Source organism: Vulpes vulpes, chromosome 16 (genome assembly GCF_048418805.1).
Source record: "Vulpes vulpes isolate BD-2025 chromosome 16, VulVul3, whole genome shotgun sequence".
NCBI lineage: Eukaryota > Metazoa > Chordata > Mammalia > Carnivora > Canidae > Vulpes > Vulpes vulpes.
The window spans coordinates 83,217,801-83,242,952 of record NC_132795.1 but is presented as its reverse complement, the minus strand read 5'-3'; the positions used below and the strand labels follow the sequence as shown (position 1 = coordinate 83,242,952).

Sequence of the window (25,152 nt, the reverse complement as noted above, 5' to 3'; positions counted from 1 at the left end):
ATACTACTTTATTCATTTTCTCATACTGGATTCTACCCAGAATGTCTATCAATAAGCTCATCTGCAAACAGTGTCTAAAAGTTCACCTACCACTTAGTTCAGGAAAACCTGGCAAAGGAATTATGATAGTGGTTATTTTTTTTCACCAACCAAACTCTGCTAAAGTGTATGATTCTTTTATTATTCTTTGTCACTAAACATATGGAACCCAAAAATGTGTTTCAAATTTTGCCTAACCTCTTTCTTTTCCTTCCATTTATTGAGAGAAAAGTATACTAATCAGGTTGGTGACTTTCTTGGCTCCCTCTATTAGCTAAAGCTACTGGCACCCTATAAAAAGAAAGACACATGAGTAGTAGGTTTTCCCAGGTGTTCTTTTTCCCACTGGCCTATTAGGACCTTGGATCTCATTTGGTTCTGTTTGCTTATACTTGAGCACTTGGTCTCCACCTCTAGCCTCTTTGGATGATGAGTCCACTGAATGATTTCTCTCCATTGATATGGGTAAGTGAGAGGTGAATAAAGATGGAAAACAACAAAAAAGACAGTCCTGGGAGTTGATAGATTGCCTTTTTGGGATGTTCTATCCAAGGTTCTATTGTTCTTGGTTGGCCCTGTCAGGAAGAGATAAGGGAAAGAGTTTCTTCAATCTTTAGTGTATCACATATGTCGGTGCTTGAGAACCAATTTCCTACCCCACCCACTCCTCATGGAGTCAAAAGTTATCTCCATCCTACAAAAACACCACAGAAAAAGATAGAATTTTCACCTCCCATCTGTAGTTTCAATAAAAGTAACCATCTGTAGGCCTACACAGCTGATTAAGGCCATCTAGGTTATTCCCTTAAAAATTTCAATTTAAATATTTTGCTGGTACAACCTTAACCATGTACTAGTATTTTCTGATGCCAATAATTTTTAAAATTTATTCATTTGAGAGAGAGAGAGAGAGAGAGAGAGCATGAGAATGCTCCTGAGAGCATGAGCAGAGGTGGGGGGCGGGGGGGGGGGAGTGGCACGGGGAGGGGGGCTTCTGAGGGAGAGGGAGAAGCAGACTCCCTGAGTGGAGCTCAATGCAGGCTTGATCCCAGGATTCTAGGATCATGGCCTTAGCTGAAGGCAGCTGCTTAACTGACTGAGTTACCCAGGTGCTCCAATGCCAGTAGGTTTGGCTATTTTATACCTTTCTCCCTTCCCCTGTCCCCCCCGCCCCAATTAGTATAAAATACACTATACTTTTGTAAACAAAACATTTTTCTCTTATAAAACCACTTTAAGGTATTTTAAAATATATGTATGTTGAAAGTACTTGAATGTTTTTTTCCCCAGAGAATTTCTTTGTAAAAGTGGGTGTATGTTACATGTGTGTGCATCTGCTATGCAGGTAAGTAAGGTGCCAGGGTTTGCAAAGACCTGGGTTAGGGAAAGCAATCTCATGCATGCTGTCTTTTGTCACCCACTTGGTCACATAAGAATGGTTCTCGAACTACTTAGACTACTTCCTTTCTTTCTTTTTTACTTCAACAGATTTATTTTGCTGTTATTGTTTTAAAGATTTTATGTATTTATTTGAGAGAGAGAGAGAGAGCGCACAAGCAGGAAGGAGGGGTAGAAGGAGAAGCAAACTCCCTGCTGAGCAGGGAGCCCACTATGGGACTTGATCCCAGGACCCAAGGATCATGACCTGAGCCGAAGGCAGATACTTAACCCACTGAACCACCCAGATGCCCCAGATTTATTTATTTATTTTAAAGAATGGAATTTAAGGAGAAAAAAAAAACCATGGGGCAGAGGATGGAATAGAAAATCAATACAAATGTAAGCTGTTTTGCTAATTGCATAACCATAACAAATTCATACAGAGAATGCCCTGCACAAAACAACTCAGTAAAGGCTCAGAGATGGAGGTGCTTCCTGAGGCAAGGCTGAAGATTTCAGTCGCTGGTATTTGGAATTTGGACTGCAGTGCTTGTATTCAGATGGATCATTGGGTGTATGACATGGTTCATGCTTTTAACTAGAATTGAGTTAAAGAATGGACACTTGGGCCAGGTAGAAGTAGATGAAGTGTTTGGCTTCCTGTGTCACATCACCACCAAAGTTCCTTCCCATGATGCGGAACCAGGTGGGGCTGTACTTCTTGTCGAACTCCTTCTTCATATGGGCCGCAGTGTCCCTCCCTGTTGTATTTCTCCAACACCAAGTCCTGTTGCATCTTCTTTGACATAATTGGTTTTGATCACAGCCTTTGGTTGCACATGGTTACTAAGGAGCAGGGAGTGGACTGCTGGTAAATGTATCCTGGAGGAGGGGCTGGCGATGCTCAGATCCAGCGGAAGCTGAGCTGCCATAGCTACTGAAGCACATCAGTACTTGTGGCACATTTGGGCTTAAAATCCTTTTTTTTTTTTTTTTTTTTTACCAAGAGATAAGGATCCCACTCAACCTATGCCAGCTTTAGTACCTTTTTCATGCTTATTGAATATTCTTTTGTCTCTGCTTAAAGAATGTGGGTCATATACCTCCTGGCCAACTCCACTGTCATATTGTGACTGAACTAACCTGAGTTTGCTCCTTGGTGAGTTACAGATAGAGATTACAGAGGAAACTTCATTTGCAACAAATAAGAAGATCCTGAGGAATAACTTCCAAGCTGTGGCTCCCTGAATGAGGGTGAGTGGGTTTCTTTTATTTAGGGTTAGGAGGAATATTCAGAGAGGGGAGCTTTGTCATTGCATGTAGAGGTTGTGTATCCACACTTAGGAAATCTGCCTATACATGTATAGTGTGTTATGCTAATGAGGGTTGTACTCCTCCTTGGTCAGAAACTTTAACATTATAATTGAAGCAGAGGTAACTCTCAGGCAAGAGGAAGGGGCTATGGGTAGTCTTCAAGAATGGTACAAACCAGTTGAGGTCTTGGACCTCTTACTGGTTAGGAATGCAGGGCCCTTGCTTGCTTTGGAAACAGCACTGGGAGTTTCTACCACTAATTTGTTGTCTCTGATATGGTTAGGCTCTTTCCTGGCCTGGTAGCGTCTGTTAATCTTTTACATTCCCTTTGCTCCCTTAAAATCCTTAACTACTGAGGCTTTTGTAAGTCTGACACCTCCTAGCAGATTCTATAAGAAGTGTGTTTGGGCAAGTGGAGCTGTTAGGGTGTAGATCACAGAAAATAGCTGGAGGCCTAAAATGACTTCTCTTGTGTCCAAAAGCTGTGTCTTGTCTTTCTTTTTCTAGAGACTTCTAACTCTTTCTACTTTCAATATCTGTTCTCTGTGGGGAGGGGACAGGATCTTTGTACTGTGCACAGATGGGTGTACTTAGGCAGATTGCCCTATGCTGGCCTCAGGGAGAGCCTTTTGGCCATGGGGAACTGAGCCCAGTATTGTAGCTGATCTTATGCCGTCTATTCCCTTTGTAAGTAAAGCACTGTTCCATCTAGTGCTTGACTGAATTGTGTTCTTCTTGATGACTCTCTTACCAAGATACGGTGGGCAAAAGCTTTTAGAGTCCTCCCTTGAGATTCGTAACCATGGCATGATTATCTGCTCAATAATCTGAGACTGAATTGGGTCTGAGGTTAGCTTGCTGGTATGGCTTGAATGTTTGTGCCCCTGCCCCCCCCAATTTATATGTTGAAATCCTAATCTCTAGTATTTGGAGGTTGGACCCTTAGGAGACAATTAGATTTAGATAATGACTCGAGGTGGGGGAAGATTGGATTTGTGCTCTTATAAGAAAAGGAAGAGACCAGAGCACCACCTCCCTCTCTGCTAAGTGAGAATAGCAAGAAGGCCAGAAAGAGAGCCCTTGAGAACTGAATCTTCTGGTACCTTGACTTGGATTTACCATCCTCTAGAACCATGAGAGATAAGTGTTGTTTAAGCTACCCAGTCTCTAGTATTTTGTAAAATACTAGAGTATTTTGTAAATTCTCTCTCTGTTCTGCTCCCCTCTGTTCTGATGTCTGGTGTGTGTGTGTGTGTGTGTGTGTGTGTGTGTGTGTGTGTCTGTGTGTATTGACAAAAATAAAATCATATGTCATTTTTTAAAGAAGATGCATTAGAGCCACTGATTTATTTAATTCAGTCAGGCCCAAAGGAAAACAAGTGGGACACAGAGACTTGAGGCTCTTCCTCCTAACAAAGGACTGAAGGAATTTTCTATGGCATTTATAGATACAAGCTTGAATACAGTTTCCCATGACAACCAATTAGTATGTGTGAGATTAATGGTTACATTCCACAGGAGATACTGTTAAAGTTTTGAAGTCTTGATATCTTAAGGGGACATATTACAAATAATTTAGCAAGGACACATTTCTTTTGGTTACAAAATACTAAGTAGCATGGTTACAAGATATGGAACAGATATAAATTGACCCCAGGGCCTACTTCCAACGGATGGTTTAGGATTCCTCTCCTTGTGAATATTCTCAGACTTTATTTTGTCTAAGAAGTTCTTCTAATGGTTATATGACCGGCATCTTGTTTCTGCAGCTGCTCATGTAACAAACTACCACTGATCTTAACAACTATTGGTAAAATGGTCCAGAGATCCAAGTGAGTTGCAGGAATCCAGAAAGTTCTTGTCCTCATTATTTATCTAAATTGTTTTTGTAACCTTGAACATGTCAACCAGTTCCCCATTCTTTTTTTTTTTTTTAAGGTTTTATTTATTTATTCATGAGAGACACACAGAGAGAGGCAGAGACAAAGGCAGAGGGAGAAGCAGGCACCCTGCAGGGAGTCTGATGTGGGACTCAATCCTGGGACCCAAGATCACGCCCTGAGCCTAAAGAAGATGCTCAACCACTGAGTCACCCAGGTGCTCCTTTCCCCAGTTTTGACTCTACTCCAGTCAGACCAAGTTACTCACTGCTTTGTACATGCATTTGTCACCTGGGGTCACTGTGTCTCCCCTTTTTGTAATGTTTCCTGCTCTCCTTTCCTATCTGCAGCCTTCCCATTCTATAAAGGCAATGTGGTTGTCCCAACCTCACCCCCTCCAAGGGTGACTTCCTCTTGAGTCCTAATTCTTTCTTTCTTCCATCTTCCTCCCATCTTTGTTTTGTCTCAAGGACAAGGATGGGTTGGAAGATCCACTATAGGTGCAACTCTATTTAAAAAAAATTTTTTTTTAATTATTTATTTATGATAGTCACAGAGAGAGACACAGAGAGAGAGGCAGAGACATAGGCAGAGGGAGAAGCAGGCTCCATGCACAGAGCCTGACGTGGGATTCGATCCCAGGTCTCCAGGATCGCGCCCTGGGCCAAAGGCAGGCACTAAACCGCTGCGCCACCCAGGGATCCCTGCAACTCTATTTTGTATTTCTTTGCATCTCCTCAATTTCTAAATATGACAAGCCTATGTATGATTTGTTGGTAGGTGTTGTGGATAGACTACTTGGTTCTGTCCTCTGGTATTAAAAACAATGTTTAATATTTACCTCGTGGGACTATTTCAGCCAAGCCCTATAAGATTACTAAAGGGTGACCAAAAGACAAAACAGATTAGCCTTTTAAATGGCTGTCTCTGGTGAAATTAATGTGAAACTTAAATTTTGAAATGCTCAATATAAAAAAGGCCAAAAATTGCATACATTTATTAGTAGCATGAATTTCTTCTTTAGTATAGTGTCTTTAAGCAGAGAAGAAATGAAAAATTGCTAACACAATGTAATTTTTAGTGCAATTAAAAAGTAGAAACTGTAGCCCTGAGAGGGTCTAGTTCTATTCTGGCCGGGAATTGTTAACTTAAATCTGAACTTCCCTTAAGCTGTTTGCTTATGTATGCAAGTATTTCTTCATGAATTTACCATTTCTGAAATATATTATTTTGTTCACTCAATAGTTTTGCATTCACTGAAGGCTAAAACAGACCACAACAACTAAACAAATTAATAAAATGATGACTCTACAGGAAATAAGCGGGAGACTCAGATATCATAAGTCAAGCACAGTGTGTTCCAGAAGAAATGCCTGAAGGTAAGCACAAAGCCCTGGAGGTAGAAGAGCTTCAGAAATGGAAAGGAGACCAGTGTGATGGTCATGGTTGGGGGCGTGGGGGGAGCAAGAATAAAGAGACGTTGTTAAGGAGGGGGCCAGAGGCCAGATCAAGCAAGTCCTAATAGGTTACAAGAGGAATTTTATTTAATGGGTGATGAAAAACCTGTGAAAGGTCTGAGGGAGAGCCATAAAATGATCTGATTACATTTTTGAAAGGATCTCTCAGCCTATTGTAGGACGAATAAGTTAGAGGGGTCAAGAGCAGAAGGAAAAAGGCCAGTCAAGAAATTGGTGCCCTAGTGGCTTTGGCCAGAGTGGCAGCAGTGGAGATGGAAAGGGCTGTATGCTTTTGAGATAAATTTGGAATTAGAACCTACAGAAATTTGTAATGGATAGGAAGGGGATGGCAAGGGTAAGAGATGAATCAAAGATGGATCCCATGACTCTTCATCTATATGCATTCTTTCTCTATAGGTTATTTTTGCTTTTACTAAAAACTTAAGTCTTTCAGATCTTAAGGAAAAAAATAACAAAAGGAATGTAGGAAAAAAATGCCTTCATGGCTTTAAAAAATACTGTGAATTTCTTGCTTAGAATTCTGAGTGCTTGGTCTTCCAGTGGCTTTTGGCCAAAGGCAATAAAATTGTAACATGCACATTGGGTGCATAGCTGGCCAGATTGTGGCATCATTTAGAAAAGTATATTGAAAAATGTTTCTGTCTCTTGAACCACTTCCGATTGTAATATAAGTTCTCCCAATCCAACTAATTTTATATGCACAGAAAGTGGTACAACTCCACGGGAAATATAAATTTTTCATTGACTAGCAGCCTGTAACTGCTTTAAGTGTAATTACACATTTTTCATTTAAGATCAATTTCACAAAATCGTTTTTATGACCTAAGGCTGCCTTCTTAATAATTGGGTGCAGCTAATTTATTAGGGTTTGCATGTGTTGGTATTGGTGTCATTCTTGCCTGAGTTTAATAGAAACAGTCTCCATGTGGATATGGAAAAGACTCTCTGGTTTCATATTTATTTCCCTTCTGCTGATCCAGTGAACCCTCTTTTGTTTCTCAGCATATACAGTTCTGTAGAAAGCCCACGATAACCTGTTCTTAAAACAGCTCAGTAGACAAATGAGGATATTTTCCATTTAATGCTAGGGAAGATGCCCCCTCAGAACATAATTAAATCTGATCTTTCTCACTTGAAGCAGCATGAATAATTCATGGAGTTTAGGCATAATCAGGTTCTAGGCTTTGGGAAATTTTCAGTTGATGTGCAAAGGTTAATTTTTTTTTTCGTTAAAGGAAAAGATCCTATGGAGCTGTCTTCTATGCTATGCTATTAAGATTCTTTGAATCTTAATTCAAGTGCTATGGAGCTTCCAGTAAAGGAATGTGTTGTTGGGGGTGTGTCATTTTATGCAGAGGAAGTGAACTTGTGTACACACATAATTCAGTATACTTATTTTAACCTGCATCTCTTCTCTTATATAAATATGAATAAGAGGCCTGATTTCACTGAATGGGAGAAGTCTAGAATTAAGGGGTACATCCCAAAACTCGGCTCTTTGCCATATGGATCATTAGGAGGAACTTGGCACTTGGGATTTTGTTCTCTGGCTTTGTTCTGAGTTAGGAGTCCTAGAGAAGTAGCCAAAAGGTCGCCCAAGGGAGCTCTGTGTGGACTCAGACCCCATCATCTCCATTCTCTTCAGTAGGAATAATCTGGAATTTTAAATATTCTTTCTATGAGAAATATAGGTCTTCCCCTTTTCTCAAGCATGCCAACAGGGTATCATTGTAGATGCTAAGTGTAAAAATGATGATACATGATTACTGCATTCAAAAGGTTCTTGCAATGGTATTTGGAGATAAGATACACATGAGAAGCTGACCAGCAGGATGGTAGTGTGTAATGAGCAGCACCAATAGCAAAGCTGATGCTCCTGCCAGGAAAAGATCACTTTATATTGGTTGTCATGTAAGGGAAGGCCTGTGGCAATGGCACTTGGGATAGATTTTGAGTGATTTAGGGAATTTTGATGCGTGCAAGAAAAGGAAAGGGAATTTTAAGAGGCTCATCATAGAAAAGGACACAGTTTGTTAGGTAATAGTGGGGATAAGTACAAGAGGTTTGTATGAGTTTGGGGCCAGGTTATGGAGGCCTTAACACTGGAGTGAGGCTTTTGGGTAGAAGACAATGAGGAGCCTTTGAAGGCTACTAGGTAGGGAGAACACATGATTCAACTAGCATTTTAAAATCAAAGTTAGTAGCAGAGTTTACATTTAGTTGGTGAAGGAAGAACTCCTGGTAGGGATCTAAGGTTGTAGGCCATCACACTTACCCATAGTGTAAATTAGATGACCAGTGGGGAAAGTTGATGGTCTTTTTTCCTTATGAATTCTCATATACCCCAATTTCTGAAACTTTGAAATGAGGAGCCACTGAGTAGCAGATGCATGATCCTGGATACATTTCTCCTGAGATGTTAGTGGCAAGATAGCATTTGTGACAAAAAATTTGGAGAAAATTATTTTAGGCTTGAGCCTAATTGCCCTGTGATTCTGTGCTTACTGCTGTGATATAATGGAATTGGCCTCTTGGTGCCTATATAGTCCAATGAGACCTCCTCATTTTTGACCAGTCCATTCACCCATAGGATGGCTTGGAGATTCTTAGACACTGGGTATTTGGGGGTTTGTCCTGTTGCTTCCAGCACATATACAAAAGCTGGGAAAACAGCATAGATATTGAAAATGGCCGGGGTTGCTAATCAGAAGACTGTGAACTTCCTGAGGGTACGAATTCATTCACTGTGCACATCGATAGTATATATACAGTAGTGACTACTCAGACAGTCATTGTACAGGGTCTGGCATATAGTAAGTGCTTTAAAATGTTTGTTGAATGAATAAATGAATCTTGTTGAATATGCTGCAGATCCTCTGGACCTCTCAGCTGCCTCACTGGGTGAAATATCTGTATGTATGTATGTACGTATATATGTATGTACCTACCCATCTACCCAACTATCCAGATGGAGATAGACCAAGACCAAGAGCCATCAGACTATATCCCCAATAGAAATTAATGGGCATAAAGCAAGGGAATGAGGGTCCTATCAGTCACAGCAAGGAGAGATGGTCATTTGAAGGACTGTGTTTGATCTAGTGGCAGCTAGAGGGCAATACCGGGCTTGCTTCTTTGGTCTAGGCTGCTGGAGCTTTTGGAGCACTGAGAAATGAGACATATAATATCTTTGAACAGTCCATTTACAACATCAGGCTTCCCTCCACGCTTTGTGGGTAGAACACTAGCTGTGTGGCCTGGTGACCTGTCCAGGTGCATGTATTTACCATGTTTGTGGACCAAGCAAGGAACAGTGTGACATCCACCCAGAGTAAAGGCCGTGCTTGAAATAGTAGAGATGGAGCTGGTGGCTCAGGTTTCCACAGTAAGATTACTGTGGAGAACCTCATTTGATAAGAAGCCTGGACTGTCTTCATAGGTAACAAGGAGGCAGATGTTACAAAATTTCAAAGCAAGGGAACTCCAATACTCCAGTGTATGTTTTAGAAACATAACACAGTTGAAATGTATGTAGAATTGGGAAGCAAGAAGATGGAAAGCAGAGAAATCAGTAAGAATGCCATTACTATGCCCCAGTAAGCAGGATTTTTCTATCTATTGTCATGTTTGTGGGAATGCAGTTTGGCCCATTATGCTCCTGAATATGCAAACATGGCAGGATTCTTCTGTAGTTCCATCATAGTTTAGTAAGTTATGTGGTTAATTATGCCTGTCAATGAATCAACAAATTAAAATTCTGGGATTTTGCCATCTGGCAAAATTTGCATCTCCCCATATTTTGTTCTTTGCCAAAAAGCATGTTTTTGGCTATCTTGCTTTTCTTCTTGTAGAAGTTGAGTTGGAATTAATTAAGAATACAGAAGAACATTATTTATTGAGAAGCACTAATGAGATGAGGCCCCCAGTGCCTTGAATAAGTTGGTTTATCTGTCAGAGCACTGAAATTATACCCAGGGAGGAAGTTAGAACTGGGCTCAACTTCATAGACATCCATAAACACATGGGTTCTTGAGCTTGGTTCTTGAGCTTGGTTACATGAAGCATGAGAACTGTTATTTACTTAGCCTGTTAAAAAGAGAATTCCCCTTTCCTCCTCAGCACCTACCTTTCATCATCCCAATTCCTGGGATTACCTGGGTACAACCTGAGTTTAGTCAGGGCTAGGTGTGTGGAGCAGCATTTTAAACATGAGTTTGGGGTAGCCTGGGCAGCTCAGTGGTTTAGCGCCACCTTTGGCCCAGGGCATGGTCCTGGAGATTGGGATCGAGTCCCACGTTGGGCTCCCTGCATGGAGCCTGCTTCTCCCCCTGCCTCTGTCTCTCTCTCTCTCTGTGTCTCTCATGAGTAAATAAATAAAATCTTAAAAAAAACACACACACATGAGTTTGGACAGAAGAATCATGTGTTCTTAGTGAAAGGAAAGGGAAGTCACCATGTCTCCTTGTGTTTGTTTTCACTCCATGAATCTCTGGTGACACAGCATGGTGATTAAGACATGGAATTTTCTTGTTCTTGGCTGAGGGATCATACCAGCCTTGGCTTACTGCTAAGTTGGAGATCCTGTTTGTGAGAGGAAGCTTATAGTCTTTGATCTAGGCCAGGGGTCAGCATACTTTTCCTGTGAAGGAAGGTGGTGAATATTTTAGACTTATGGTCTAATGGGCCATATGGTCTCTGTCACAACTACTCAACTCTGCTGTTATGGTGAGGAAAGCCACCACACACAATACTCAAGCCAATGAGTATGTCTCTGCTCCAGTAATAGTTATTTACAAAATAGGTGGTGGCTAGATTTGGCCTGTGAGCTGGTCTCTGCACTTACTAATTTTAGAGAAGTGACTTGAGGTGGCAATGACTTCACTGATAGACTATCATGCTACATTTCCCTCCTAGTTTTTTACCATGTTTGTCTGTAGGTACCTTCCCATAAATACAACTGTAAACTATAGCACCCTCCAAACTCTGCAGCTTGTTTTATTTAAGAACTCAGTGTCATGTTCAAGGTGAAGAAAGGAAGTGCCAAGAGTCCTTATGGATGTGCTGGCAAGTACATTTCTCAATATATAGTATTGATAAAACTAACCATGGGGCTGGGGATGATCACATAAAAATGGCTATTTCATATGCAGGTGAGGAATTTATATTTTTTGTTTTTCTCATGTACCCAAAAGAAGATTGGTTCTTTTCTGCATGATTGTGAACACCTGAGTTTCTCTCTCTTCATGTGCCACTGCCGTTTTATCATTGCCCAGAGATTATGGATGCTGCACTTAGACCTGTTAGATGTTAGGCTGCCTTTCTATTTTTTTCAAAGCTTGGAAAACCAATTGCATTACACCCTCTTATGCTCCTGTTCATATTTTCTCAGTCTCACCTGTCTCTTGCTCCAGCTATGTGGCACCCTGAGTGACATCACCCAGGTACAGTGTGACTGCACCTTGTTCCTCTCCAGGACCTTCTAGCCAAACCCTGCAGTGGGCATCCATCTCACTTCTCTAGAAAATGGAAGTAGTGAGCTTTTAGCAAACGGGCATGGGAACCAGTGGATAAATTCTTTACCTTTTCCCCTAATGTGGATGATACTGAAGTGGTACTTATACAACTTCTTGGAGATGCAGTCTTCAAATCAAGCAATGAGTCACACTTGATGGTGGCCAATTGAATGATGCATATTGGCAGCTTAGTTGTTCTGTGCTCCCCTCAGCTTATTCTTCACTCTTGCTCCCTCGAACCCTATCCTGTAATTAAATGCTAGTGTACAAATCATCTGGCTCAGGCTTTGCTTTCTGGGGAACCCAGACTAAGTCTCTGCTCTAGGAAGCAATAGCTTACATGCTAAAGGAATACAGGACCCAAGGGAACACGTGCAGGAGGGATCTTGTGAATGTTCTGTTGGGGAGGGCAGCAGTGCTTCAGCTGGATTACGCAGGAGTCCGATGGGACTAAGGATCCCATTGTTTGTGGTAAGGGAGGTGGTGATCACCCTGACATGCAGCAGTATTACAATTATTCAGGCTTTCTCTTACCTCCCATGTAGGTGGAAGAGAATTCTGTGCAGGTGGAAGGGGAAGCCCTGGGCCCTGTGGAGCTATGTAGATTGAGTAATGTGGGGCATGACAGTGATGAGGATGGTGAGTAGAGTGCTATGGCTTCAGTTAAGGCATTGTAAGCCTTAAAAAAATAAGCCAGTGCAATCGATGTCCAAATTACAACATGATTTATAATGAGAAGGTCTCTGACACCTCTGAAGGAGATTGTCATCTTGTCAAGCTTCAGGGAAGACATGTGGAATTTAAAGGATAGTTATAGGGGAGGCAGAGCTATGAACGAAGCTAGATGAAGAGCCCTGGAAGGTCTCTTGTGTTAGAGTCAAGGTCCTGATAGGGAAGGAGTGGGCCCCTGAAGCTTGGGATGGGGACATTTGAGGTATGCACCAAAAACAGCAAATCCCCAGGCTCCCCTGGAGCCCCCCGGATAACAGTGACAGCCCCCAGCAGGCTACAAGGTGGTCTGGTGGCCTTGACTGACACACATCCTTGAAAGCTGACGCTGATTCTCAGGATCTGTCCCTTCCACTCCTTGTTACTTTTAAGCTGGTTCAATAAAGTCAGGTTCCAGCACAGCCTAAAGGGGGAGAAGAAGTAGCTCAGATGCCACAGGTGTGGCTGGTGCTGGAGGAGATCCTGTAGGTGTGCAATCTGTGAGGCTGATGTGGGAGGCTGCCCAGGGAGAATGTATTTACATGGGGCATTCACCTGTGACTCTGGACTCAGTGTTCTGGCAGTAACTTTTGGAATCTACACATAAAGCCGTGGGAACTGCCTTTGCTTCACTTCTCTTCGTGCTTCCTCCTCACCACATTACTGATGCCTGGAGGGCCCATTTTGCTGCCTGATGGTCTCACATCTTAGGAGTTTGCCCAGAATGCAAAGTAACCTCTGGCTGCTATTTTGTTCTGCTTCTTTTCCTCCCTGAGTCTATAGGAGGGAGGAGTGGTATACTCTGTCCTGCATTTTCTAACATATCCTCATCTCAGCCCTGGTGAGGATGCCTCCCGTCTCTGTGAACAGCCTTGGCCAGCAGCCTTGGAAGGCTTTGAGGATGTAACTCATAGCAAGCAGAATGTGGCACTGTCACAGAGGCTTAGGGCTTCCAGCTGGGTTTGTGGTATCTCAGAAGGTAGCAAGAGTTCTGTTCCAATTCTGATCTCAGACTTGGAACCAGGTCCTAGAAATCCCTCTGACCACACCACGGGGATGGTAGGGAAAAAATGAAGACTGTCACAGCCAAGCAGTATGCCCTCTCCTTGCTCTGGCCTGGTGCCTTAAAGGAAAGGTATACCACTCACAGCTAACCTGTGTCCCTGCAAATGTTGGTGTGAATAATTATTACTTCCCCTCCAGCAATGGTCCTTCCAGCTCATTTACCCAGCAGTAAAGATTCTGATTCAGCATTGTCTTCTTTTTTTGGTAAACCAGCCTCTAGGATTTTTCTATTACTTTTCTTGATCGTATTAGTTTCATGCTTCAGCTGTTCATGCTTCTATAACTGCATCTGCATTTTTGTCTCTAGTCCCAGGCTGATTTTAAACAATATCATCAGTGTTAGAGCATTAAAAAGAAAAAAAACAAAAAGAAAAGCTCCAAGTAGATTGAGTGGCAGAAAAAGAATGAGACAACATCTGTGCTATCAACAGCCCCACTGCTCTAACCTCCTGGTTCACAAATGAATTTATAGTGAGTTTATTCACATATTTTCATTTGTATGTGTCCCTAACCTCCTTCCTACTTCTGAAGTGATGATTAAAGGTATTTTTCCCAACTTATTTTTCTTCCTGATGAGCTTCCATTAGCAGCCCTGAATTTCTCAGGGCTTGTTGAAAAGGTATGAACTTTGTTACTTTGAACCTATTTGATGAACACAAAGGAAGTTGTGCTTAACCTCTCTTAGCAACTATTGAGTTGTTATATTCCAAGGTTTGATCCTGAAATTGGCTCTTATAGTCAGAAAATTTCACCAGAGGGGAAATATACATGGGTCTGCAGTGGTACAAACGCACTTCGGCCTCTGAGAACTATGACCACATAATTGCTTTCATCTCTCTTTGATGGTAATCCCTGGGAGAAAGAGAGGATCATATAAGAGAAGAAGTATATCTAGTGCATGAACAAGCAGTGGCAAAGCAATGATCAAATCTTCATTCTATCATTATTAGTTATGTTATGCTGGCTACATTATTTCCCCTCTCTTGGTTTCCTTCTGTCAGTTGCAAAACTTTGTTGGGTTGGTGTAAGGTTAGAGTTTGTTAAACATCTCACATAAAGCACACAGTAGATACAAAGTAAACCTGCAAAAACCTTGTTTTTATTAGGGAAGTACATGATTTGTGTATTATAGGTTGATGTTTCCCCACTTGGCTCTGTTACTTTGCAGTCTTGGATTGGTTTTGCTCAACACAATGGGCTTTACTATTTTTTTTCTTTAAGATTTTTTAAAATTTATTTTTAGAGAGAGCGCACAAGAGCACAGGGGTGAGGGGGCACAAGGGGAGGGAGGGAAGGAGGGAGAGAATCTCAAGTAGACTCCCTGCTGAGTGCAGAGTCTGATGCAGGGCTCTATTTCATGACACTAAGATCATGACCCAAGCTGAAACCAAGAGCCAGATGTCCAACTGACTGAGCCAGCCCGTCCATCAAAATGGACTTTAAAAGACCAATAAAAAAAAAAATAAAAAAAAAATAAAAAAAAAAAAAGACCAATAAGAGGGGATCCCTGGGTGGCGCAGCGGTTTGGCACCTGCCTTTGGCCCAGGGCGCGGTCCTGGAGACCCGGGATCGAGTCCCACGTCGGGCTCCTGGTGCATGGAGCCTGCTTCTCCCTCTGCCTGTGTCTCTGCCTCTCTCTCTCTCTCTCTGTGACTATATAAATAATAAAAAAAAATTAATAAAAAAAGACCAATAAGAATCTTGTGGAGGGAAAGAATAAGTAACAGTACCATTTATTACTAATAAATGATTTTTTTTGGTATGCTGAGAAGATCCTCTTCAAACAACACCATCAATTGAATGGGCAAATCATTAGGTTAGGAGATACATCAACAAAACACAATCAACTTATTCGCCTGTCCCAGCTATTATACGATACACAGAAGATGTTTATTGGACGCGTGACGATCAATACTTTATCTAATCCTCAAATAATCCTGGGAAGCAAGTGGTGTTTCTGCCTATGTGTTCCCGGGGAGGGCGCCAACCCTGAGAAAAGATGGGTAACCTGCTCACTGGAAGTGGATGGTTGAGGAACTGGACCTCAGCTCAGTCTGTTTGATTCAGAGTTCTTACCCACTATGTCCTGCTGCGCTCTCATACAAGGTGAGCAGGAGTACTGCCTTAGCCACAGCCTTGTGGCCGACCCTTCCAGCCATATTGGAGCCTGAGGCCAAAGGACAAATGTGCCTCCACATACACTATCCAAAATATCCCCTCGTATTCTGAGACAAGTGGAACAAATTAATACAGCTCTATAGTTAAAAAAAAATGACTATATATAAAACCCTGTGTTGTCTAATCTGTTCTCACACCATTGTCAGCCCTCATAGAGTCACTGGGTCTGGGACCCGATGGCCCCACTGCCTGGGAAGTGTGGGCTGATCTGGAACTAGTGTTTCCATTGTAAAATGACACAGAGTAGTAAACAACAACAGCTTATCTTTATTTAATATTTTGATATTTTGCTCATCATACATTTTTTTGGTATTCATTTTACATTTTAAAAAAATACCTCATTTAAATTTTCCATATCTTGATTCAGACTTTTTTGATGCCCCTTCAAATTTTTGTGTTTGAGATAAGAGTCTCATGCACATCATCCTAATGTTGGCCTGACTTAACTGGCATCAAATTTCAAGGAGAGAATTGTCTTTGTTTTAAAAAAAAATACCTGTCTGAGGTTAAGGTGAGGGCTGAGACTCCAAGGAGAGAAGCAATAGTGGGGCCAAGGCAAGGAATTTGATTTTGCTTTTTGTTTTTGTTTTTGTTTTCCTGAGAAGAAAGGGGAAGGGAGAGAGGAAGGAAGGATAGGGACACAGGACCAGCGTGAAGAGTGGCTGGGTTGGGTAGGGGGCAGGGCCAGGAACAACCATTGGTCTTACTACTATAGCTGGTTGTAAGAATGATGCCCCTCCTGGTTCCATTGGAGAAGATGAGCATCCTTGTAGAAACCATCATTGCCTCACTGAAATCTCCAATTAATCATGCTAAGCCCACACATGTTCTGAGTTGTAGAAATCCAAAAGGGTCTGAGTTCATGCTTTGTGGATGTTGTGGGAAACATTGATTTCAGCAGGATCCTGGAGAACCTGGCCACCTGGGAATTTGCAAGATTCTTGTGGAAGTCTTTATATTTCCATAGAGCAATAGGGTTGGGGGAGGGTTCAAGTCAGTTTTATAGAAATTGTGAGGAGTAGGGAAGGCCTAAAGACCCCAATTTTTTCCTTAAAAAAATTCTGGAAGAAGCTCAGTAGATGAGATTCTAGAAAGGGTTATGGCTTGAATCTACCAGATACTCACAGGATTTTGGATTTCCAAGTGTTTTTCTGTTTCTCTTATTTTTAGATCCAGGAACACTCAATGCCTTATATGAACTTGGAAGATCTATCCCTTTCTGCAACTCTTCCCTTTGACCTTACCTCCTTCCCAACTCAGATGTGTCCAGCCAGGAGGTAGCAATGAGCGTTGTGTGCTGCCTGGGCATTTATGTGTGGCCCCAGAGTATCAGTGCTTCTTTGATTTTTCCCACAGGGTGTTGCTCTCTAACCTGGGTGAAGGGAGGCCACGAGCGAGCACAGCATTCCCCAGCACTGGGGGAGCTTCACCACACTGCCCCTTCCCTTTAGTGATCCCACCTTCCAGCCTGTCACTGGTGGAGTTCTGTCAGAGGGTGGGTGTGGATGAACCCTCCACCTTCCTGGAGTCTCCCTGCTGCTCTGGTCTCTGCTCCATAAACCTCACAGGCCTATTAGGCAAGCTTATGACATTTTTATTGAAGGGACAAGAGAATCTCAGAAAATTGTTTCTGAGTGTGTTTTATCTTACTGGAAACTGCAGAAAGTGGAGAGGCCTTTTCAGGCTTAGAGCTTTGCTAGGAGGACGCTCCCCCGATGTACCCCACTTTCTCTCCAGCCTTCGTTCCCTTCTTCAAGCCCCTGAGCTGAGCACACTCACAGACTACACTGTGGAGGTCAGGTAGTATTTTTGCCTTTTGAAAAGTTTCCTGCTATTGCAACAATGACCAATGCCTCAGAATTCACCAAAGGCTCCCAGGAGGCAGTGGGGCAGGCTCTGGCTCTGTACATGAGGGCCAGTGGGGGTGCCCTGAATGCTGCTCTCTTTCTCTACTGAGAAACTTCTGTGGCTGATTTTCTTACTCAGCTCCTTAAGAAGTAGGCCACCTTGCCAAGTAAGCATTTTCTTTTTTTTCTCTCTCTTAGAAACAACATAGCTCAGACTCAAAGGAGAAGGAATATTTCTTCCATTCAGTATAGTTTTGGCCTTGCAGTTTTTAGAACTAAGTCCCATCGTCACTGAGCTGGGAAACATATGGTCTTTCCTCCCTCACTTGAGCCTGGCTTGTTTTGTTTCCTTTTGTTTTTTAGTTTCAAGTTTTTATTTAAATTCCAGTTAGTTAGTGTACAGTATAATATTGAGCTTGGCTTGTTTTACAAAGAAACCATGTCCACTCTAAATGTTACTGTTACTACCCAAGGTATAGCACCAGTTCTAATCACACACCATCATTCCACTCATCCCTTTGTCAGTTTATAAAACCACACACGATTGGGGAGTGGAGAATCTTTTACTGCCCTCCACACTTATCCAAAACAAGCCCAGACCCATTCTGGCCAACTCTGCTGTGCTATAGCTACTTTCCAAGACAAGATATTATTATGATGATGATCTGTTGGAGATGAGAGAGCCTTCTTTCCTTAAATTGGAGGGGGCCTCATCAGATGGCTCCCTTTCCTGGTTGTCCTTCCCCTCCATGCACTTACATACGTTATTCCCTGGAGGAGGAATAATTCATCTGGTTGGTAGGTTCTGATGAAAGAACTGAGCATAAGTAGCTCTGGCCCTTCTTCACCTCTTGCTTTAATGCACCTGTCTACAAAGGGTTTGCATTCTTGTTGACAGGCCCCCCCAGTGGGGGCAGAGGATGTCTCCCAGGTGTCTGGGGCTGCCCGTGCCTGGGACCATGTGTGTTTTTTTCACGTCTGGTATTAGTAAGGCCTTTGTGCTGCATGCCTGAGACAGCCTGCTACATAAGGCTTTATTGGTAATAAAGGTGGTATTTCAGCATTCATCTGCCTGACACCTATGTCTCTGTCTTAATTGGTTCTGAAATTAGGCTTGGAAATGGCAAATGCTATTTATGAATTCGTCAGACCCCAATAGTATCCTTCAAACAGGCTGTCAAGTTCTATCGATTCCCTGGTCTAGATATCTACTAAATTCATTACTTCCTTTCGGCCTTTCTGTCACTGCACTAGTGTGGGCTCTCAGCAGCCTTGTGATAGCCTTCTCACTGTTCTCATTGCTCATAGTCAGCCCTTCCCCCCTCACCCCTCTCTGCACCCCAGAGTACAAATCTGATGCTGACACCCTCCTGCTCACAATCCTCAGATGACTCCTCGTGACTCCAGGATGCATACTTTCTTAGTGCAGAAAACAAAACCTTTGAGGTCTGGCTGCCCTTCCTCTTAGTCGCTTGTCTGCTTCAAGCAACCTGTGTTCCAAACAACTGGAGCTAGTTATATTCTTGGACATAGCAGTTTCTTCCCCCCCTCCCCCCCCCCACCCCATGGCTTTGTAGATACTGTTTCCTCACTTTAAAGTGCTCTTTGCCACTCTGGACTTGGCTGCCATGAATTCTCAAGCCATTGGCGTAAAGCTTGTCTCCCTGAGGATGCCTTCCCTTGCCCACTGACTCTGTTCTCCTTATGCACTTCTCTAGCTTTTGCCGTGTGGAGTCTCTGCCTGTCTGCCGTACTAGATGGCTAGGCTCTGTAGGATTGAGCCCTGAGCTCCACTTTTTGTTCTCAGGGGAGTCATGTGTTCACATCTTCCTGGCTCAGGCTCATGAACAGACAAATCACAGAAGAAGAAATCTTCTTAGTAGTCAAATGAACATATGAAAAGCAATTCAGCTGCACTAGTGATGAGGAAAAATTCAAACTGAAACTGCAGTTGGATGCCATTTCATTCCTTCAGATTGATGAAAATTAAACGCTCTAATGAAAGTCAAGTGCTGGCAAAAATGTGGACATAGATCCTACCATGCACTGCTGATGGCCATGGCAAGTAGAACAGTCACTCTGCAGTGATTCTATGACAGCTAGTGAATTTGAAGATGCATGTCTACCATGACCAAACAGTTCTACTTCTGGTTATATACTCTGGATAAATTCTTGTACAAGAATAAAAATGCAAGTATGTTCACTATAACATTATTATAATTATGTATAATTCTAATAATATATAACGATATAATATAAAATATATAATATAATAATAAATTATTATTACAATATTATTTGTAATAATAAAAAGTCAAAGGTGATTTAAATGCCTGTCAACAAAAGAACATGATGTAGTTATGAAGTGGGGGCACCTGGGTGGCTCAGTGGTTAAGTGTCTGCCTTTGGCTCAGGGCGTGATCCTGGGGTCCCGGGATTGAGTCCCACATCGGGCTCCCTGCAGGGAGCCTGCTTCTTCCTCTGCCTGTGTCTCTGCCTCTTGGTGTCTTTCATTAATAAATAAAATCTTAAAAAAAAAAAAAAAAGATCACGATGTAGTCACGAAGTGGAATATTACACAGCAGATAACATAAATAAACTACAGCTAAGCTCATCAATGTGATGCATTTCACACATTCCCCACAATGAGTTATAAAAGGATACTTATAGTATGGCATTTATTAAAGTTTAAAGAAGCATGCAAAACGTTGTCACATATTGTTTAAGCGCACCAATATGTAGTAAAAATGTAAAAGAATTGTTATGAATGATAAACACCAAAGTCAGGTTTATGGTCACCTCTGGGAGGGAGAACAGGAATAAGTGGAACTGAAATGGGAGTTTTAACTATATTTGTAATGTTTTATTCTTAAGCTGCATAGTGGGGCATAGGTGTTCACTCTGTTATCCTTGATTACTCTATTATCTTGTGTATCTTACTTTTTCAATGAGCAAATCTTTCATTGCTAAAACAAATATGTATTTTTAAAAAGGCCTACGCTTGGAGTTGGGCTTAAATTAAAATCCTTGTCTCTCTCTTTACTCACATGAGCAAATATCTTAAACCCTCTGAGCCTCAGCTTCCCAATCTATAAAATGAAGATAATAATTCCATTTTCCACAGGATTATATTAATAATGAGATTATGCAGGTCAAGTAGATAGTTTGGTATCTGGTGCATGTATTGAATATCAATTAATATTATCTGTGATAATTCTAGAAGGTTCTTGATACACCCTTGTTAAATTTCAAATGAAACAATGTCAGTTGTGAGGAATGGGGGAAATGGGTTAAGATGGTCAAAAGGCACAAATTTCTAGTTATAAGGTAAATAAATTCTGGGGACATAATGTACAGCATGATGACTATAGTTAACAACAGTGTGTCATGTATTTGAAGGTTGCTAAGAGAATAGATCTTAAGCGTTCTCATCACAAGAAAAAATAACTATAACTATGTGAGGTGATGGATGTTAACTTATAGTGGTCATATATATATATCATTATGCTGTATACCTTAAACAGTTAATTCTATCTCAATAAAACTGGAAAAGGAAATAATGTCAGTTGTCAATAGCAAATATATCATCAGTTCCTTTTCTGCCTATCAAACTCCTCAAAACCTCAACCTAAAATGTGAAGGATGCATTTAATTTTTCATGTTCAGAGTTTATGTCTTTTCTTTAAGTCATGACCACACAGGTCAATATTTGTTTTGAAGATTGGGTTAATTTCCCTGACTTCTTGGATAATTTAGATAATGCTTCAGGCAAAACCTATCTAAATGCATAGTTTGTTCAACACGGAGGAGATGGTTGACACAGTAAATATTCTCTGTCTCTGTCTCTTCCTTTCTTTCTCAGCCTGTGCATTCTCTTCCTTTCTCTCTCTCTCCTTCACACACACACACACACACACACACACACACACACACACACATACACACACACAAACACACATACACACTCTGTAGTCCATCTTGCACTTTGCATTCTTCTTGCTTTAAAATTTTGTAGTTGCTTTTAGGTCACTGCCAGCTGAGTGCAAGCTGCATCCCATGAACTGAGCCCCCTCAGTGCATGTCAGCTTGATTGCCTGTGCTAGCCTACCCTTCCAACCTGTTGTCACTGGCTGAGCCATGTGTCATCCCACTTCCAGACCTGTGCTGCTACCTCCTAGCCAGGTGCTGAGACAGCCTTGGAATGTGCAGGCCTGCTTAGCCATTTGATCTCTCATGGGAAAGAGGAAGGAACCAAGGAACGAAGGAGAGGTCTTCTGAACATATTGCATAAGAGAATAATGTAAAGATCAGGGTGGTAGAAACAAGGCAGACGTCAGAAAGCTGGGACAGATTCAGGCAACATGTTGGATTTTTGTAATACATTTTATAATCATTCCCTCCTACCATAAAATTGAATAATAGCTGTAAAATCAATTATGAACATCATGACTTAATTTTCTGGTTAATTAAAACCACGCGGAGGATCTACAAGTCTAGTAAACAAATCTTTCTGTGCTATAAACCTTGCCCAAACATTCTGGAGTCAGAATTCCCACGATTTGAATCCTGACTCCAGAGAGGTTTAGTAACCTGTGACCTTTGGTAAATCACTTTACCTCTTTAATTTTAATTAATTAAAATTTTATTTATTTATTTATTTATTTATTTATTTATGTATTTATGTATTTATTTATTTATTTGAGAGAGAGAAAGTGCATGTGCATGTCGGGGGTAGGCAGAGCAGACTCCCTGCTGAGCGCAGAGTCCCACTAAGGCCTTGATCTCAGGACCCACGAGATCATCAGCTGAGCTGAAACCAAGAGTCAGAAGCTTAACCCACTGAGCCACCCAGGCACCCCGGTTTCTGTGCCTCTTTAACATGGGGGGACTTATGTCTATTTCAAAGATTGTTGTGAAGATGAGTTCACATGTGTAAATCAGAGTGCCTCATAATAGAAAGTGTGCAATTAGTATCAGTTATTATTCTCTCCTGGATTAATCCAGAAAAGATTTCTTGTGTCTTCATAGAAGTCGGTATATTAAAAACAAGCATGAAGTCTAAGGTGGTAATCATGTTGCAGTATATGATGCCTCAAATCAATACTGTGCATCTTAAACTTACACAACATTACATGTCAATTTTGTCTTAATAAAGCTGGGAAAAATAAAAAATAGAAACATAAGCATGATTTGACTATGTTTTAACAGGATTGCTGTTAATGACACTGAGGAAGATTGGAAGAAAAAGCAAGACCAGCAAGGAGACTTCTGCAGGACTCAGAGGGAAGGACTATGGTGGTTTGGACAAGGTGGGAACAGTTGGGGTATGGAGAGGTCTTCACAACAACGCCTACTGAATAATCTGTGCTTGGTGGTACCTGTCTTTATCACAAATCAAGTGCCTTTGTGTGTGTGCTATGTGCCTGCATGTATCTCTATTCTGTGTATGTTCTATTCAGTTTATCTACATATTTCTTCCTCTGCGTGAAATTATTGTGAATACCAAGGCTTTGTGATATGTGTTAATATCTAGTAGAGTGAATCCTTCCTTTTTGCTGCTTTTGGAAGTTAACTTGGTTACCTATGTTCTTTTATTCTGCCAATATACAGTTTGTCATGAATTTACCATGCTCCTCAAACCAGAAATTTTGTTTGGGGTTATACTAAGCATAGAAGTTATTTTGGAGAAAACAGGCCATGTTGTTACAAGGTAAGAAAACTTACCATGTTGTTACTATATTCATGAACATGGTGGAGCTCCCCATTTAACTCATATCCATTTTTTTAATCTCCTATAATTAGCGTCTTAAACAATTTTGCATTAAAGTCTTATATGTTCTTTCTTACATTGATGATTCCTAAACATTTTCTTGGGAAAACTGTATTATTTTCTGTTTGATTATGGCTGCTAAAGGAATATTGTTTTTTGTAAATTGATTTTGTTTCTGGAAACCTCGTTCAAGTTTCTATTAGATTTCATAAGATATCTCTTTATTTTAAATTTTTTTTTTAATTTTTATTTATTTATGATAGTCACACACAGAGAGAGAGAGAGAGGCAGAGATACAGGCAGAGGGAGAAGCAGGCTCCATGCACCGGGAGCCTGACGTGGGATTCGATCCCGGGTCTCCAGGATCACGCCCTGGGCCAAAGGCAGGCGCCAAACCGCTGCGCCACCCAGGGATCCCGATATCTCTTTATTTTATTGAGTTTTAATATTTTTCACAATTGCTTATAGTTTGGAACTGAAATTCATAGTTCTTGGCCTGAAATTTGAATTTCTAATTTTAATAAAAATGAAAAATTCAAGATTTTTCCTTCTCATAAGAGTGAGCTAAGCACACAGTTCCAGTACCTTAGCAAAACAATGACTGAGAATAAGTATTTGTCCAATTTCAACTATAGCAAACCACATTCTCAAATATAGTGTCATTCTTACTGATAATGATAATGACAGCAACAACAAAAATACTAAGGTTTTAGCTAATATATATTCTTAGTATAGTAATTCAGTAGCAGATATGAATATCTGCATCCATATCTGCATCCATCCATTATACCACAGTTAAATACTGTGTTTTTATTTTTTTGACCACAATACACAGTTGCCTTTACTGATAATATGAACATTAATGTTATATTGTTTTCCATTTTGTTCATATATCGCATATACATCAACTTAATGCAAGGTAGGATTTATAATTATATATCAGTAGTAAAATTCACAAGGTACTTAAAGATTTAAACATGTTTAAAAAAAGGGAAAATGGAATCTACTTTCAGTTTTGTTTATTTATATATTCTCTCACTTAAAAGGATGCAGAAATCCATCAGTTTTAAACCAATTCAGAATTGCAACTTTTCAGATTTATAAAAGATCCATTTCTGTGGATTTACAGAGAATAATTGTGAGTTTCTGTGACCTAGTCAAGTAGCAGTTTATAGTTACATCACATTGTAGCAAACATAAATGTTCAAACTTGGTAGTAATTTAAAATATTTGTGATCATTGTAACTGTTTTTCTGCCTGATATAATTCCAAGAGATACCTTTCTAGTCAGGGACAGTCCATCAGAAAACACTGGCATAACCGTGTGTTTCTAGAACGCTCATGCACATTCATTCTCTGTGACATGGCATACTGTTTAGGAGTTTGAAATGTTCCAAGGAAAGGAATAACTCATATGCCAAAAATGTCTCTTGAAAAATTAGAAGTGGCATAATTGTTCAAATTAAGAAAATGATTATGTAAATTATGACATGTCTACTTGATGGAAAACTGGCCAGCCATTGACATTAGAAGATTATGAAAAAGTATTTATGCTGCTAAGTAAAGAAGGAAAATCTATAAAAATTGAACAAATACAAGTAACTTGATGACATCTTTAAAATACATGTTCTTGGCCAAGTAAGAAATGAAATTGTAACAGGGTGGTGAGATCATGGGAGAACCCATTGGTTATTTCCTGAAGTGATAACAATAAGAACTGCCCAAATGTCTTGAGTATCTGCTTTTGGGCCAGGCACTGTACTAGACACGCTTTACACATAATTTTATTATTATTATTATTATTATTATTATTATTATTAATCATAAGTAGCTCCACACCCAGCATAGAGCCCAACTCAGGGCTCAAACTCACAACCCTGATATCAAGACCCGAGATGAGATTAAGAGTCTGACACTTAATCAACTGAGTTACCCCAGGCACCTCTGTACACATGATTTCTAATATTCACAACACCGTTG

The 25,152-nt window shown here is 40.9% G+C and overlaps 1 long non-coding RNA gene and 1 pseudogene across 1 annotated transcript in view; one reads left to right on the top strand and one right to left on the bottom strand.

Moving 5' to 3' along the window:
- Positions 1-2,028: 2,028 nt before the first annotated feature.
- Positions 2,029-2,260, bottom strand: LOC140595856 (dynein light chain 1, cytoplasmic-like; annotated as a pseudogene).
- Positions 2,261-2,589: 329 nt separating this feature from the next.
- The window catches only part of LOC112915244 (uncharacterized), a 29,742-nt gene continuing 7,179 nt past the window's right edge, over positions 2,590-25,152 (top strand). The window contains exons 1-2 of the long non-coding RNA XR_011997786.1: positions 2,590-2,673; positions 22,611-22,711. This is a non-coding gene — a long non-coding RNA (uncharacterized lncRNA). The remainder of the gene's footprint in view (positions 2,674-22,610; positions 22,712-25,152) is intronic.